The sequence below is a fragment of the Lactuca saligna genome, chromosome 5, assembly GCF_052625555.1.
Source record: "Lactuca saligna cultivar CGN05327 chromosome 5, ASM5262555v1, whole genome shotgun sequence".
In the NCBI taxonomy this organism is placed as follows: domain Eukaryota; kingdom Viridiplantae; phylum Streptophyta; class Magnoliopsida; order Asterales; family Asteraceae; genus Lactuca; species Lactuca saligna.
The window spans coordinates 184,977,733-184,996,466 of record NC_136421.1 but is presented as its reverse complement, the minus strand read 5'-3'; positions in this window follow the sequence as shown (position 1 = coordinate 184,996,466).

Genomic DNA, 18,734 nt, shown 5'->3' with positions numbered 1-18,734 from the left:
AAATGGTTTTCAAAATAAGGATGGAGGATGCAGAGGGTACGATCAGCCAAAGCATGTAAGTAAACCCCAAAATACCATACAATTATTTGATATTATGATATGATAGAACAACATGCTAGTGCTAGGCTAGGAGTCTTTAGGAATCACATGATAAGATTTTCCTGATTATATGATGCCTACTAGCCTATGGTTTCCTGTATATGGAATTGACATCATAACTGTAGAAGTTTAATGTGTACATCACGACTGTGTATAATCAAGATCTCATAGCCTGAGAATGTCTTATTCGACCTTAGTGTAGGATTGGATATTTGAAAGTTTATTGGATCCAGCGTTATGTGTGGCTAGCATACACTAGTATTGCAGGGTTGGTGAAAGTTCAATGGATGTGTGAGCTGTGAGAAGTTGTGAGACCAGTTGCGAGATAGTTGATATTCCCCTAGGAGCGAGGGTTGAGCGCATATTATGTTGATAATAGTGTTAGGGTGTTGTGATGATACTTGAGACAAATATGGGTAGGTGTGGAAGGTAGTATGGGTCCGTTCTGGGGTTTTTCGAGCAGGAGGTGGTTGCCACAAATATGGAAATGAGGGGCACTATGCCAGGGACTGTCGCCAGTCTGCCCTTCCAGCAGATATGAGGATTTATTACCATTGTCATCAGGTTGGTCACGTGAAGATCAGCTGTCCGCAGATCGCCGCCAAGCCGGCGCAGGGATCCGCATCGAATACTTTGAGGATTGGGGATGGGAGACCAGTCAAGGTGGAGCCTCCGAAGGCTCAGGGACGCGCCTTTCGGCTTACAGCCGAGGAGGCCAAGGCAGCACCAGATGTGGTTGCTGGTATGTTTCTATTTTCTATTTCAGTTATTATATATGTGGTATGCTTATCAGTTGTACCTATGGTTAGGTACGTTTCTAGTAAACTCTTTGTCTACTTTTGTTCTATTCGACTCGGGGGCGAGTCGGTCTTTTGTATCTCAGGATTTCAGTAGAGAATTCATGGTGTCGGTAGATGAGCTTGAGTATCCGTTGCGAGTTTCGATCGCCAACGAACACGAGGTTTCGGCTTCTTCGGTGTACCGGGGATGCGAGTTGGAGATTTTTGGGGTATCCTTCCCGATAGATTTGATTCCTATTCCCATGGGGGATGTATGTGTGATCGTAGTGATGGATTGGCTCAGTCGGTTTGGCGCTATGATCGACTGTGAGGGACAGATAGTGGTAGTTCGAACCCCAAGTGGGGGAGAACTGGTGGTGTATGGTGAGGGCACCAGAGTAGGAGCAGGGTTTTGTTCGGCCGCTAGCGCTCGACAGTTTATTCAACACGGGTGTGCTGATTATTTAGCATATGTGATGGATACGCGGATTAGAGATCACGCTTCAGTTTCAGAGGTTCCAGTGATTAGAGAGTTTGCTGATGTGTTTCCAAAGGAGCTACCTGGAGTGACTCTGGAGAGGCAGGTAGAGTTCAAGTTGATCTAGTGTCGGGTGCGGCCCTTATCGCTAAGGCGTCATACCGTCTGGCACCGCCAGAGATCCTTGAGTTGGCATCTCAGTTGCAGGAGCTATTGGGTAAGCAATTCATTCGCCCGAGTAGTTTTCCTTGGGGAGCACCAATCCTCTTCGTCAGGAAGGACGGTTTGCATAGGATGTGCATTGACTATAGGAAGTTGAATAAGTTAACGGTGAAGAACCGTTATCCACTTCCGAGGATAGATGATCTTTTTGATTAGTTGTAGGGTGCATCTTGGTTTTCCAAGATCGATTTGAGATCCGGATATCAGCAGGTCAGGGTGAGGGATGAAGACGTGGAGAAGACCGTGTTTCGGACTCGTTAAGGTCATTACGAGTTCGTGGTGATGCCGTTTGGGCTTACCAACCTACCAGCAGTGTTCATGGATTTGATGAACTGAGTCTGCAAACCGATGCTCGATCGCTCGGTCATTGTGTTCATAGATGATATCTTGGTATATTCCAAGATTCGAGAGCAACACGAGGAGCACCTCAGGGAGCTGCTGGAGGTTCTGTGGCGAGAACGACTGTATGCCAAGTTCTCGATGTGTGAGTTTTTGGTTACAAGAGGTCCAGTTCCTCGGATATCTCGTTAACCCGTATGAGATTTTGGTCGAACTGGACAAAGTAGAGGCGGTTATACAGTGGGGGATTCTGAAATCTCCCTCAGACATCTGGAATTTCTTGGGATTAACAGGGTACAATAAATAACTAAAATTATATAAAAAAAAATTGAAAACAAAATGTGAAGTAATGATAATGATAAATGCAAACATAAAGTTGCTAACAATATTAACTATGAAGTATCCAAGTAAAAAAAACATGGACAGTAATGGCATAAAATTAAAAAAAAACATTAACACTTTAGTTCACAAATAAGAAACCTAAAGAAAAAACGATTTCGACATGATTTATCAGATTCAAGTTTATTTACTTGAAAAAATATATATATTAAAAAAATCATAAATAACTAAAATTATAAAATAAAAATAGAAAAAAAGGTCAAAAAGATTAAAAAAAAGTTATTAAATTGTTGAAATTATATATATATATATATATATATATATATATATATATATATATATATATATATATATATATATATATATATATAATTTCAAATTTAAAAAATTACACAAATGGTCTTTCAGGTTTTAGTATATTGCAAATTTGGTAAACACATTGAATAGTTTTTTTTTTCATAAAAATTTAAGAGCTGAAAAGTTAGATTTAATGACAGGAGGAAATTTCATTTAATTTTTGGGTGACGTTTTCTTTGAAAGTCTTCAAAATGAGATATTTTATAAACCACACCGATCAATTACAAAAATGTCTTAAAAAAATTATATATCATAATAAATAGAAATGAAAATATCAATGTGAAACTAGTCCACTTGGTAGAGATTTTGCATCTTAAATAGGAGGTTTCTTATTTTGACAATTTTGTAACTTTCAACCACTAATCTTACTGTTAAAAAAATAAAAATGAAAATAATATATATATATATATATATATATATATATATATATATATATATATATATATATATATATATTATTTGTATCTAACATTGTTTGAAAACATATGGGAATTTGAAAAACTAGTATCACGTTATCAACTAGTATCACATTATCAACACATGTATAAAAGGAAAACACAACTAATAAACCGTGTTTAAGTTTTTCAACTACGATGACATGTTCTTTTCTATCTTTATTCTAAATTTATCTTCATGGATCAATATTGTCTTGTTAAATTCAATCATACCAATTTAGTTGTTTTTATTCAAAATTAAAATTTAATAAATGTAGCATATATATATATATATATATATATATATATATATATATATATATATATATATATATATATATATATATATATATATATATATATATATATATATATATATATATATATATAGTACTAGGATCAGATCGTTTTTTATTTAATATGAAAAAATAGTTAGGAAAGACAAGAAGTAATATATTATATATGGGGTTGCTTAGATGTATAGATTGTTGTTGCTTAATAGACAATTTTTTGTTCGCCAAAGAAACTCACCTTCCACTCATTTTGGTACTGAGTACCCATCCGAGTTTATTATGATTATTATTTTTAATTTCACTATTAATAACGTTTCAATTGGAATAATAATAAGACTCATTACAATGGTTGATATATATATATATATATATATATATATATATATATATATATATATATATATATATATATATATATATATATATATATATATATATATATATATATATATATATATGGTCAAAAATTTATAAATTAATTTCATACTCAACTAGTAAGGGGTTGTTTGATAGTTTATGACTGAATCAGATTTGAATGAGTCATACCTGACTAGGTCTGATGTTCTGGTTGCATCTTGCTCTAACTAAAACTATGTTGTTTGATTATGCATCTGATTGGTTGTGCTTAGTGCTGGAAATAACCATTTTACCCTTCTATTTTGTTTTGTATTGAATACACATGTTACATTAGATTTTGCATATATTTGATTTGTAGGTACCTATTACAGTTAACTATTGAATATTGAATGGCAAATTGATTTGTAATACACATGTTAAATTTAATTACAGATAACAATTTTTATTTCAGTTTTACTGATATGTGCATATTTAATCATGTATATCATGCATATATCTAATAGCTACAATCATGCTTAGTTTTAGACAAAATATACTTATTATGTTTGCAATCTGTTTTGTAGTTGCAAAAACATGCTTGAGACAAAAAGGAAGCAAACAAGGAACTGCAAGCAGGAAAACGGGAGCTAGGACAAAAAGAAGAAAAAAATAGACTTAAAGACAGAGAACCACGACGTAGTGATCATCCACCACGACGTGGTAAATGGAAGATTCTCGACGAATGAGCTGACTTAGAGAATACGAGATATGCATAAAGATCACGACATGGTACTTTTCAACCATAATGTGGTGATCAGATAAATGGAAACTATAATTATCCAAACACTAGGTCATATAAGGGGATATGAGGCCGATTTTCTGAAGAGAAATATGACTAAAAACCTCTGGAAACTCAGAAGAAGATCGAGAATCAATTGGAACTCAAGAGTTGAAGAATATTTAGAAGAATTCTACCTAGAACAATTCGATTTGCTAAATATACTTATGTCTAGTCTAATTTACATGTATTTTGTGTGTTTTTTTTGCTACTATGAGAGGCTAAAAACCTTATACTTCTGTTTAGTGAAGATGAACCTGATCTTATAGTGTTGATTTCAATTTATGGATATTAGATATTGATTTTTCTTATGTTTGATAATTAAACCCTAACATGTTTTAGTTCTAGTTTATATTATTTATAAATCAGATTCTGTGTGATAGTTGATCATTCTAATTGCATGGATTTTTCACCTAATTGTTTATGATCATTAAATAATTAGAGTTAAGATTAATATCATCTTAGATAAAGTAATTAAAGTAAATACTATCATTCATAGTCCAATTTAATTGTGTTAGAGAGCATAATTAATATTAATTTGTGTTTTGTTGCTTAACTTAATCATATTAAAGTAAATACTATCATTCATAGTCCAATTTGTGCTCATTATCAATTTGGTGTTTAGCTTGTGATTGATCATTGCATGGTAATTCATAAATTGATAAGTATAGATATTTGATCATACTAGCTAGTTAACAAATTGATAATCAATATATTCTATCCACTAGAAATCAACCATAGGAGAAGATGGAATTGGATCTAAGGAGAAATGCTCTCTAAATATTGAAGTAAATTCATTTTCTTTGTTTGCTTAATTGTTTAGTTGATAGTAATTTGAATTAAGTTCTTCTGATCTTGCAAAATCAGTAAAAACCCCCCACTTTAAGTTTGTCTCTTTGTTTAATTAGAAGTAGTTAGATTAGTTAACTAAATTTCGTTCCATGTATTCGATAATTGACTTACCCAAAGTATTTTATAATCCGACTAGGTACATTGCCTATATGTGCATAATTTAGTTGAGCTAGATTATAAATTTAAAACAAGTAGGTACTTTTGTGCACATCATTTATCATTATAAATACTCTTGTAAACATATACTAAAAAGTCTCGATCCGTTTTGAATATTTACCAGTTATTAGAGCATGAAGACTCCTTTATCATAAAGCTTTTCCGGCAAAACACAAATATTATGTTTTCATCAAAGGTGGATCTAAGAACCCATGTCTCAAGATTACTTCCTAAATTTTTTTATTGATGCTACAAATGAGTTCATAAAACAAACCAAACAAAACTAGAACAATAATAGACATTACTAGCAACAACTTTGTAAAACAGTTGGCATACAACAATTCTTCACCATTTCTTCATCTTCATTCTCACTCCAATACCCATACAAAATTGATTTAGGAGACCCACAACACCCACCTTGACTTTCCTTAACATATCCATAATACATCATCAAAGCATCATTTCCAAGATCTTTAAAGCTTGATTCTTTAACACCATAACCTATTTCCATGCAACAATACATAACATTTATTGGGTTTAAAACAACTCAACACCCTTTCCACTAGAAGAGTTAAATCGATTGAGGATTGAAAGTCATAACCCACCGCATATATCATATAAAAAACATCCAACAAAAGGAAAATAAAAAAGAAGGCACATGTGTCTTATAAATCAAGAACCCATGAACACCAACACATTGCTTTGATAATCAAGACTACAAGGCTCACTCAGGAAAATAAATGAGACTACACCTTCCAACACCTTCTCATTATAGTATATTCGTTATGTTTCTCATAATAGTATATTCTCTTAGTTTCTGGTCATAGTAAGTTTGTATTGAATAATGAATTAACTGACTCTTGTATGTTTCATTGTACTAGAAATAGTGAGTAGTGACTTCCTAAACTATACCTATTATAGTTTACTTGTAGAGTTGTTTGTATAAATGAACATGTTTGTACACCTTTGCTACCCAAAGGGATTGAGCTGAGATAAAAGCTTTTATGTCTATACATATATACATAATATATAACTAAGGATCAAACGACACTCGGACAAACAATAGAGTACTCTAAGTCCACAACCAAACAAGGAACATGAAATAAAGTGAGTTATTAGTCCTAAGTCCTTCCAACCTTACTTATATAACTATATGTACATTAGACATGTTTTGACAATATATAAGTTTGAAAGAGTTAAAAGAAAAGGTTTGGCATATAAGAACAAGTTTGATAAAGAGTTTAGTATGTAAAAGAGTTTGATAAACATTTTGAAGTAGTTTGTTTGATAAAATAGTTAAAAGTATAGTAAATCCATTTTTTTGACAGTTATTAATCACATGTGATTGATATAATAACTATAATGTTTCAACTTGTACTCCCCCCATAAAAGCATTTAAAATCATTTAAAAGGTAGATTAGGGGTATGAACTCAACTGTAGTGAGTGGTTTGGATGAATGAGTGATATAGGATGCTAAGTGCCAAGTGAAGACTTGAGCATACATACAAATCCTATTTATCATATAATGATACATATATGTATACAATTAGTGTTTAAACAACTAATTATGCAAGGAAAGACACCCTAGGTCATAGAAACACTTAGATTGAAGGGTATGAATCGCATATGATTGCATACTAAGGGTGTATGGCCACACTAAGGAGTTTACGGCCCAAATGGCATGACCAAGGGAGTTCACGGCCATGAGTTTGCGGCCCTGTGAGATTTCGGCCAATGAGTTTACGGCCACTAGAGTTTACGGCCGTAAACTCATGCTATTTTATGCATATGGGTGTTTTTAAAGGGCTTTCAAGCATTGAGGAAAGTTTCTAAGTTCATGTCCAAGCCTTAGGGGGGAAGTTATGGTCCATATGCACCACTAATTAGTGTTTACGGCCAAGGGAGATGCTCTTGGCTGTAAACACCTCATGTTCTTGGGAAATGATTGATTTCAAGGAGTAATTCAAGGGTCTTTACAAGTTCGTAAGTAAAATAGAGGATACTTACAATGTAGAAGCTAGAAAGAATAGTTTTCAGCCCAAAGAACAAGAGTGTTCTTGAGGATCTTGAAGATCTAGACTCAATATATGAAATTCATGGATGAATTCAAAGGGTTATCAAGGATAAGAGGTGTATTAACACATAGATGGAAGGGATTACTTACATTCTTGAAGAAAATGAAGAATTCTTGATGATAGTTGAGAGAAAACTGATTTTCGTGGAATGGAATTGGTAAAAGTGAAGAAAAATGGCCAAGCTTCATATTTATAGGCTGGAGTTTACGACCACCATGAGTTTACGGTCGTAAAATCATGTGTCCTGGCTGTAAACTCCTCATTGAGGGGTTTATGGCTTGTTTTCTAGGTTACAACTTCAACTGACACTTCCTTTCACTCATTCCTTTGGTGTACTAGGCTCAAAATGCTCAAAAGGACTCTAAACAGTGCTAAAAGTTAGCAGAAACAAGTCTGGATTTGATTGAGCTGAATAGTTGTACAAGATAGAAATTCCGGGATGTCACAACATGTGATATACCTTATTAGTGTAGTAGTAGTAGGGGTGAAATAGACCCCTTAATCGGTTGGTATAAAACCGATGGGTAGGTCGGGCACCCAGGTATGCCTGACATGGGTAGGTCGGACACCGTGGTATGTCTGACATGTGTAGGTTGGGCACCCAGGTATGCCTAACAGGGGTAGGTCGGACACCCCAATATGTCCGACAGTATGTTTATGATTTGTATGTGGTATGGTGGGGGAACTCACTAAGCTTCGTGCTTACGGTTCTGTTTTGGTTTCAGATACTTCCAGCTCGAAGGGGAAAGGGTCGGGTTGATCGCATCGCATCACACCATGACTTTCTGCAATAGTGATTTTGGGATTATGACTCTGAAGATGATTTTATATGTGTTGTTGTATTGTACAACTAAACTAGTTTATGTTTACCTGGTTTTGGAAAGATGTCATGGTTTATTCTATAATGGTTAAACTTAAAAATGAAATTTCCGAGCTGTATTTTAAGGGTGTTACAAGTTGGTATCAGAGCCTTAGTTTGAGGGATTCAGACACACCTTTGGGGGTGTCTGGACTCAAGTCGAGGGTTTGATAGATTTTTACAAGAAAAACAATTTTTTTTAAAAATTTAATAAGGGTTTTAAATGAAGAACAAGGTGTGTGATGCATGCAATCGACCGAGCTCAAGTTAGTTTTTCCCCATGATACCATATATGTTATGTTATGATATGAAGTTGGAAATGTCAACTGTATGCTAGATTAGGGCTAAGGATCTAGGAAAGATGCCTTGTATGCATTCTGTATGTGCTTGTTGCACTACATGCTAGATTAGGGCTAATGATCTAGGAAGGATGCCTTGTCTGCCTACTAAATGTGCTTATTGAACCCCATGCTAGTACTTATTAGTCAAGTGATATGATGGGTTGTTTAGAATATGCTTGATTTTGGCTACTCAATGCTCGAATGCAGCTTGCTTCATGCTTTTAGAAGTCCTAGTTATCTTTAATTAACTAGTAAATGAATACGTTAAGTTACATATTACGAGAACCAAATAATTTCAGAAGGTTAGGTCTAGCACTATTTCACAACTATTGTTTGAGTCCAACCATTGTAGGGTAGGACCTCTCATTCAAAGAATTATATGGTCTTAGTAATATGTAATGGTATTCGCGAGCTGGTTAGGGAGAGGTAGCAGGAACTTCTTGTGCAACTGATGGCGGAGAGTGGGCCGTAGATTACCCTAGGGCGAGCCAAGGAAGTGATTAGTGACATGAGTTATTTGATTTAGAATTATATACATGGATAGAAGGCGGATTTGGTAAACCAAGGAAAACCAAGGAAAACCAAGGGGAAAGTACGGATAGACATGGAAGGGAGTGTGGGCCCGTACTACAGAAAGCAAAGGATCCGTACTTGACTCTTGGGGAGCTGCGGGGCATCAAGAGTGGCAAAGTGTGAGGCCTCTCGATGTTATGTATGACCCTGACGATTGTGTGTTTTGTTTCAGAAAGGTGGTAACACGTCCGGAGCAGGAGATTTAGAGTCTGGTTTAGGTTCGGGTACGGGTTCCAAACCAGTTGATGATAAATTGTGTGAGTTCATTGCATCCAAGATTACAAGAGGCATCCTTGAGGTGACCCCCGTGATTTTCCAGTCGATCAAGGAGGGTATCATTGAGCTGACGGAGGATCGACTTAGGGCATTCAGGAGTGACAAGGCACTTGGCCAGTTAGGGACTCACACACTCTCCTTCAAGGATTTCAGGGGATGCAGAGCATCAGACTTCTGCGAGGTGAAATACCCATTGCATCCCGACGATGGATAGCCGATATCGAGTGTTCTTATATGACCAACTTCTATCCGGAGGGGTTGAAGGTCAGGTTTGTTACGGGATATTTGAGGGATCGAGTTAGGGACTAGTGGGAGGAGCTCAATTACGTACTAGGAGGCCGAGCCATTGAGACCATGACCTGGCCGTATTTCGTGACACGATTCCAAGCCGAGTTTGCATCGGTTGTGGAGATTCAGCAGTTAGCCAGAGAGTTCCTGAACATGAGACTGGCGGCTAAGACTTTGGCGGAGATCACTACCAAGTTCAGGGAGAGGGCTTTGTTGGTGCCCCAGTACGTAACTGATGAGGAGATGAAGAAGACTTGATACCATGATATGTTAAAGCTAGAGATCAGGGAGTTTGTTAGTTACTTAGCGTGCCTGACCCTGGACAACATGATAGCTAGGGGACGTGAGAGGGAAATTAATATGGAGCATATAGGGAAGAGGAAGGCAGAGTCTGGGTAGACAGGAGGGGTTTCTGTGAAGAAACCCAAGGTATTCGACTCGAGGTCGAAGGGACATCAGGTCCGGGGCCATCTATGGGAAATGCAACAAACCACATGAGGGAGTTTGTATTGGATTAATGTCTAAGTCCATAACTATAATTGGTAAGACTTGACCCGACCCGGCATGGTCCATTTGGGTTGCATACCATCATGCACTTGGATAGACTATAATGAGAGAAATAAGACACTTATGGTTATTAATATATTATAAGTTCTAGTATATTAATAATAAGAATAATGAGATTATTTAATTAGTATTGATCAAGAATTAATCTAGGATTAATTGAGTGATCAAAAGAAGACTAATTAAATATATGGGTTGATTGTGTAAATCATCCATACTTGTATAGTGGGCTAATGCTCCATGGATTATCTAGTTGGGCCAAAACCCATATGATGCTCCATGGTGTATTTGAACCCATGGATCCAAGGAAATGGAAAGTCATGACAATTAGGGTTTACCCTAATTGTATAACTATATAAGCATCTTATTCTTGAGGAAAATCAGCCACGAGTGAGAGTAAGAAAGGGCTAGCCGATTTTCATGAAGTGTAGAACTCTCTCAAGTTATTCCAAGTGTTTTGATGATTGTGAACCATTTGAGGTGTCACACTTGGGGCACTAGGCACTCAAGCTTCATGAAGACAAGCTACATCAAAGAGGTATGTATTATATCTTGTTATATTGATAGTTTTGTATGCTAGATTAGGATAATACCTTGGATGTTCATATTTGCATGTATAATTGAGAAAACATAGATCCAAGGTATTTAGGGTTGCATGTACACTTAGGAGTGTTAGAATGCTCAAAACCCAACAGTGGTATCAGAGCCCAGGCTTGTTTTCTTGTTATACTTGCAATAGAAGCTGAAAAATCGAGTTTTGTTGCTGTCTACCCAGCAGACTCGCCGAGTCCATGAAGGGACTCGACGAGTCCAAGGCAAAATGCATCCAACTCGCCGAGTTGTGTTCATGCACTCGACGAGTTGGACCCCAGACAGCATATTTTCGAGGTTTTTGGCTAGAAATGGACTAGGAACATTACCCTAAGTTGTTTTTGAACTTATAAACTTGTTTTTTAATGTGGTAATGTTCATGCTAATCCATTTTCAAAGATAATTGCCAATAGATTCATGTTTTGTATTAGTTTAAAGGTTAGACTAATTACATGAAAAAGTTTGATTTGAATTATCTTGTTCTTATGAGTTGCTTAGATTAATAGAAAAGTTAATTGAAATAGTTGTTTTCAATCCATTTTAATCTAAGAGTTGAGTATAAAATATGTTTGTGTAACTTGTCCTCAAGTTACATGAAGAGTCACATTAAAGACTCATAAAACTCATAAAATTGGCAAATGTTACAAAAAATGAAGAGTCTAGTTCTAATTAATTGGAGTTATGACTCCATAATTTGTCCTCAAGTTATGGAGGACCAAGAGTCTCTTCATTAAATAAATAAATAAAAAATAATGTAACCTTAATTAATTCCATAAGTTATAAAAATAAAGAAAAGTTAATTCTTTTATTAGTTTAAAGTCTTCCATAAGTTATGGAACTTGAAGAGTTTTTGGATTAAAACTACTTTAAACACATAAGTTATGGAATTAATTAGTTTTGAATAGTTTCAAAACTTGCCCTCAAGTTTTGGAATTTGTAAAGTTTTCTCTTATGAATACTTTAATTCCAAGTTAGCCCTTAGAATTTTAAAAGTTAAAATTCAACCCTTATACTTTGTAATATTATAAGTTAATAATATATATATGTATAAGAGTAAAGTCGGTCTTACCGCTAGTACGCCTCATTCACGAAGCCGGTCTATAAGGTGGGTATAAGGTTGTTGCCTATAAAATGGAAACTTAATGGGTGTCCACTCTCACCCACCGCTTGCTTGACTGGTGGAGGGTCGTTAGTCGAACGGGTTTGACAGGACTATAATTCTCCCTTCATTAAAAGTATTAATGATAAATACTAAGTAACTAAACTCTTATAAATACCCAATCTTAGTTACTTAGGAAAATGTGAAGAAGGTGCTAATCCATGAAATTACACTTTGCACTTTGTTTAAGTCGATTAGTGGAGCGTGTGTGGTTAACCGGCACACTAACTCGTATTTAACAAGGTAGGCAAAGGGTAACTTAATGTTTATCATAGTATCGATGGAGCGTGTGTGGTTAACCGGCACATCGATTGAGGGGTAAACACTTAAAGGGTACCAGTCACAATTAATTAGAACTAGACTCTTCATTTTTTGTAACCTTTGCCAATTTTATGAGTTTTATGATTACTTCACACCTTGTTTTGTGATCTTCGGCATCCCAGTCACAAAACCTGAAGGGCACACTCGAGATTGAAACATGCCATTGAACAGTTCAATGAATCTCAAAAAGATCTAGGAGTTTCAAAACCAATTAAAACCTAATAATACATTTCGTTTATCTTGGTGGAAATTGGTGAATCGTCATTCACCTACCTTCAAATTGTTTTATAGCTTGGATTACGGCATACCTCTTCTAAGTTATAAAATAGTCTGTTGGGTCCTAGCCTTAATATTTCATATTGGGTGTCATATTAAGGACTTTAAGATCAACTATCTTGAATATCTCCCAAAAGATGTCTGGTTTAGACATTTATGATCTTCCCAAATCTCTTGAAACAAGCCTTCCTAATGAAGATGATGTTCAATGGAAATCATACTTCATTCACCTCCTCTAATTATTCTCCCTAACCCACAAGTTCTTGAAAAGTTTAAGGTCACTCAAGCCCTAATGGCAAGGCAAGGTCTAGGTGTGATCACATCTTGGAGATGTAGTCACATATTGACAAGCCGGGAGAGTTGGGTGTCAAAGTCTTGAGAAAGTTAGTGGCTCAACTACTTTCTAAGTCACATAGTGAGTTCCTTTGGGACATCTATGAAACAGACTATGACAAGACCCTTAATGATCTTATCTATTTGCTAAGATCAACTTCCTAAAACTTTATGGACATTGACAATAGTGACACAGGAAATCCAGAAAAGCTCTCTCTTCCCAGTGGAAAGGGATCGGCCATAGTCAACTCGGTTGAACAAATGGTAAAGAGAAAAGCTAAGTCTGTGATAGTCTCGTGTACCATTATCAAAGGGTCCATATGTTTATATTGCCAAAGGAAGGGTCATTAGTTGCGAAGCTGCCAAATTTACCTAAGGAGGTTAAAGTCAATAAGTTTGACTCTACTTCAGGTAAAGTCCACTATCTAACTCTGTTAAGTTTCTATTCTGAGATTCCTGATACATGATGTGACTGGGTCACATGGTAATGTTTTAAGAATCAAAGAAAAGTGAAGAAACTTAAAGAAAGAATATGCTGAATCTGATCGCATAGATGGATTTCTATCGCGTAGTTTGAAGATCGGATTCTTGAGCTACTTCTTAGGAGTTATGAGACACTGCTTAGGAATAGATAACAACAAGTTTTCATATGGATTGTAAGGATAAGTTTTTCCGCATAGTTTTAAAATAAAAGAAAATTTTTGTTTTTATTTATTTTAAAATATCCTTACAATGGCATTTGAGGAAAAATTGTTGCTTATATGATTCCATTAATAGCAAGAGTGGAAATATGAAATTGATTCCTTCATTTGTGGTAATGTCTAAATTTAGCAAATAAGGAAAGATTCTCATCATCCAAAGTCTCAATTGGACCGGGACTTGGAATCATGCAAGTTGTATAGCATGATGAATGAGAACTTTCAAGTATTAGAAAAATTAAGACTAATTACTTGTTCACATGGATGTGTGAGTCAAGTAATGGACTAAGGGATCGAGTACATAGTCATGTGCACTGATTAAGTCCACCACAAAAAGATGTAAGGCTATTCGTCATAGTTTACTAAAGCTCAGTAAATATGATTATACTTACAAGCTTAAGTGTAACTCTGAGACATTGGAAAAGGTTTCAATGCATAACAGAGCGGATAAGAAGAATCAAATTAGGCAGAAGGATAAAAGTTTCTCAAATCTGAAAAGATGGGAGAGTACTTTAGTATCAGCTTTGTGATCATCTTAATGATTAAGAAACCATATCAAAATTTGTTCTCTAAGGAAGTCTTAGTGCATTCTTATGACTAAGAAGAAGGGATCTTGAATTGTTGAAATGGTTAAATCAAGAAGATGAGTCATATTTCGTTCCAATACAAGTCTTAGAGTCATACTCCAAGATTGTAATTTGAGTGACATGTCTTTAAGAAGGTTTAAAACATGTGTCAAATGTAAGAGTAAAAGTTTCCTACTCTTGTACATTTGAAATTGGTAAGTTGTGATGTTTTGGATAAAACAAAGACCAACTTAGGCTAACTATGTGAAGTGTTTGTCTTGATAAAGAATCCGCACTATACCTCGAATATCTGACAAGAGAGTCTTATAGGTCAAGAGGACAGTGGGAGTCTTAAAGGTCTTGAAAGTCTCAAGAACTAATCAAGAATGAAACCTGAAGTTCCTCACTAGCACACAACTTGAGGTTTATAACCTATCGTGTTGACATATTCTGTGCCCATTCCAGTTAAAGTTGGCTTTGCATATGAGTTCTTAGAGTTCTCAATGTGTTGCACAACAACTTGGAAGCAATGGCAGGCCCTTGAGCTGCCAGGTGGCAAGAAGTTAAGATTGAGTTCAGTCCATATGAGTTCGGATTGGTCATTATCCTTGCCTTGTGACTATGGTTTTGACAATTCACATGGATAAGAACACATACACCATTAAATCTAAGTGTCATAAGGTTTCTCTCTGATTCATGAAAAATGATGGTGAGGAAACACTTTCACTAAGTAGATTTTAGTTAGATAGCAATTGTGATATTTGCGTTCTCAAAGTTGTTAGTGGAGCGTGTGTGGTTTACCGGCACACTAACCTGGACGTGTGAGAAGTGGCAAAAAGGTCTAACCATTATGATTACGGCATCCCTCTTCATAATTTTTTAGACACACAAGTGTGCTATCTAATGGAAGGTGTATGATTTTGATAGTTCTATCAAAACAATCCAATATCAGAAATCTGAACTTTGGTAAGAAAGTCAATAAAGTATTGATTTCTAGAAGTCCAGCTATTTTCTGAGTACATGTCAAAGCTAGTGGGAGCATAAGTGTTATGCTAATGATCATCATGTTAGTGGGAGCATGATAATTATGATAAGTATTGCAAGTTAGCAATGTTAATTATAGAAAACAAAAGGTTTCAATTGGGAAAAAGTTGTTTTGCTATAATTAAGGGAGAGGAAATTATACTTCATCTCAAATCTATAAGCTTAGATCGTGAGGTTTTAATCATTTAGTCAAGGATATATATGAATTTCATGTTGGAATGGCTCAACATAAGGAAATTCTGTATATGGGTCCATTATTTGCGTTCTAAAATTCGATTATGATTACGGCATCCCTTTTCATAATCTGAATTATGAGAACTTGGCAAATAGAAATGGAAATGTTATAGCAAAAGACTGGTTTAGTCTTTATGTGAGACATCATGAATCGTGTCCCATATGCTTCGGATATAGGTTCGATTACATGTGCTATATTCATCCTTTCTAAAAGTTTCCAAATGCCTGGGGCATTAAGAAGGGAAAAGGTTTAGAACTGGATATGACTAAAAGGATTAAACAATTGTCGAGGACAATCTAAGGTTTACCAAAGATTGGTTTCTCAAGGACAATTGGAAGTATAGTGATAATTCTGGAAGGACCATATTGACATAATCTGTAAGGAGGCAACTCTTGTTCAGAAGTTATAGTCAAAATGAATCTGGAAATGTTTCAAAGTCAGAAATTTCAATCTGTGTAAGATCAAGGAAACTTAATGCAAGAAGGATGTTTCCAAAGAATTGATCTCCTTTGGAATACTCTGTAATGATTGTTGCCAAGTCTTTCTGACTTTGTGCATAATCATTACAAGAGGATCAATGCATATAAGTTTAGAATCTAACAGATTTCAGTAAATGGCACGAATTTGGAATTCTTGCATTTGTAGTAAGGATTTGGGAGTGTGAAAATAGAATCATTGAAGTTATGTTCAATTGATCTAGTTCACAAAGTAAAGATCATAGACAAACATAGTATGCATACTTGGTGTATGGCATGACTAGTGTTTAGAAAACATAGTGTACATGTTTGGAGTATGGGACAACTATTGTTTTAAATTCAAGAATAATGTTGATAGCTGAAACAGTATACAATGAATAATGTGTAATCATATGGTGATAAATAAAAGGTGTTTTATTTATATTCATAAGTTCTGAGACCATATTGGATTCAATTATTATTGTGTTGCATTTTGCATGTTTTGACTTCCCGAATAAACTAGGTTATTCTTCCGGAATGACTAAGTTATTCAAACCATCCACAGTCGGTCATATGTTGGAAGTAGATATGAATTAAGACTGTCATGGGTTGGCTTGTAGAGGTCTAAGGTGTTGGACAAATGGCTACAACACTCATGAGTGCTCATAAGTTCTGAGTATTGGATTCAACCCTCGCTCATTGGAATCACTTCATGGATTTTATCACAAGTGATAATGAGACGATAATATCTTATATTCTTCAAACCTAGAGATATGAGTTGTTACTATGAGTTGGTTGTACATTGATTGCACGAAACTGCATTTGGTAACTCGGTGCTATAAAACGTGCCTTTGTGTATGATTCAACAAGTAGTAGAACAAGCCATATGAGTCGAAGTTTATCCATTCCTTTTACCTTCGGGATAAAAGCGATATCTGTGGGCCCCTCGATGATTTGATGATGACAAATGGAAGTGCTCGGCCGGGCCAGGACTGATTTGATTTGTTCAATTAGTCAGTCATCATAAATCGGAAATCGGGAAACAACAAATGGACAGAGAGAATGATTATAATCCATGTCTCAGTCCATATGATATCTAGAATGGTGGAATATATGATCCCTTATCTAATGGACAAGTCATTAACAAAGGTCAGAGTTCATCTACAAGGTCAGAGTTCGACAGAAGCTTTTGAGAGCTATGATTGCTAGTTGGTTCCTGAAGTCATACGCAATAATAGTTTTAGACTTATCCAAGTGGAAGACTGTTGGATTAATGTCTAAGTCCATAACTATAATTGGTAAGACTTGACCCGACCCGGCATGGTCCATTTGGGTTGCATACCATCATGCACTTGGATAGACTATAATGAGAGAAATAAGACACTTATGGTTATTAATATATTATAAGTTCTAGTATATTAATAATAAGAATAATGAGATTATTTAATTAGTATTGATCAAGAATTAATCTAGGATTAATTGAGTGATCAAAAGAAGACTAATTAAATATATGGGTTGATTGTGTAAATCATCCATACTTGTATAGTGGGCTAATGCTCCATGGATTATCTAGTTGGGCCAAAACCCATATAATGCTCCATGGTGTATTTGAACCCATGGATCCAAGGAAATGGAAAGTCATGACAATTAGGGTTCACCCTAATTGTATAACTATATAAGCATCTTATTCTTGAGGAAAATCGGCCACGAGTGAGAGTAAGAAAGGGCTAGCCGATTTTCATGAAGTGTAGAACTCTCTCAAGTTATTCCAAGTGTTTTGATGATTGTGAACCATTTGAGGTGTCACACTTGGGGCACTAGGCACTCAAGCTTCATGAAGACAAGCAACATCAAAGAGGTATGTATTATATCTTGTTATATTGATAGTTTTGTATGCTAGATTAGGATAATACCTTGGATGTTCATATTTGCATGTATAATAGAGAAAACATAGATCCAAGGTATTTAGGGTTGCATGTACACTTAGGAGTGTTAGAATGCTCAAAACCCAACAGTTTGTAGGTTGGGGAGCTCAGGCTGCTACAAGTGCGGCAAGACCGGGCATTTTAGCAAGGATTGTACCGCTCCCACTCCTACCATTCCGACATTAGATCTGATTTGCTTCCATTTCAATCAGAAGGGCTACAGGAAGGCCCACAGTCCGAGTTTAGCAGTAGGAGCGCCAGTGTGATGCGCTGCGATCAACTGACTCCTTTCCGTTAGACATGAAATACCTGAAACCAAAACTAAAAACTGTAAGCACGAAGCTTAGTTAGTTCCCCCATCATACCACATACCATATAATCACAAAGCATACATACCGACGGACAATTCTGGGGTGCCCGACCTACCCGGTACGACTATTCTGGGGTGCCGACCTACCCGGTACGACCATTCTGGGATGCCGACCTACCCGTGTCAAGCCATTCTGGGGTGCTGACCTACCCGTGTCAAGCCATTCTAGGGTGCTGAGCTACATGTCGGTCCTAACAACCGACCCTCGAGGACTATTCCACCCCTACTGCTACAATCACATATATCATAACATAAACATACT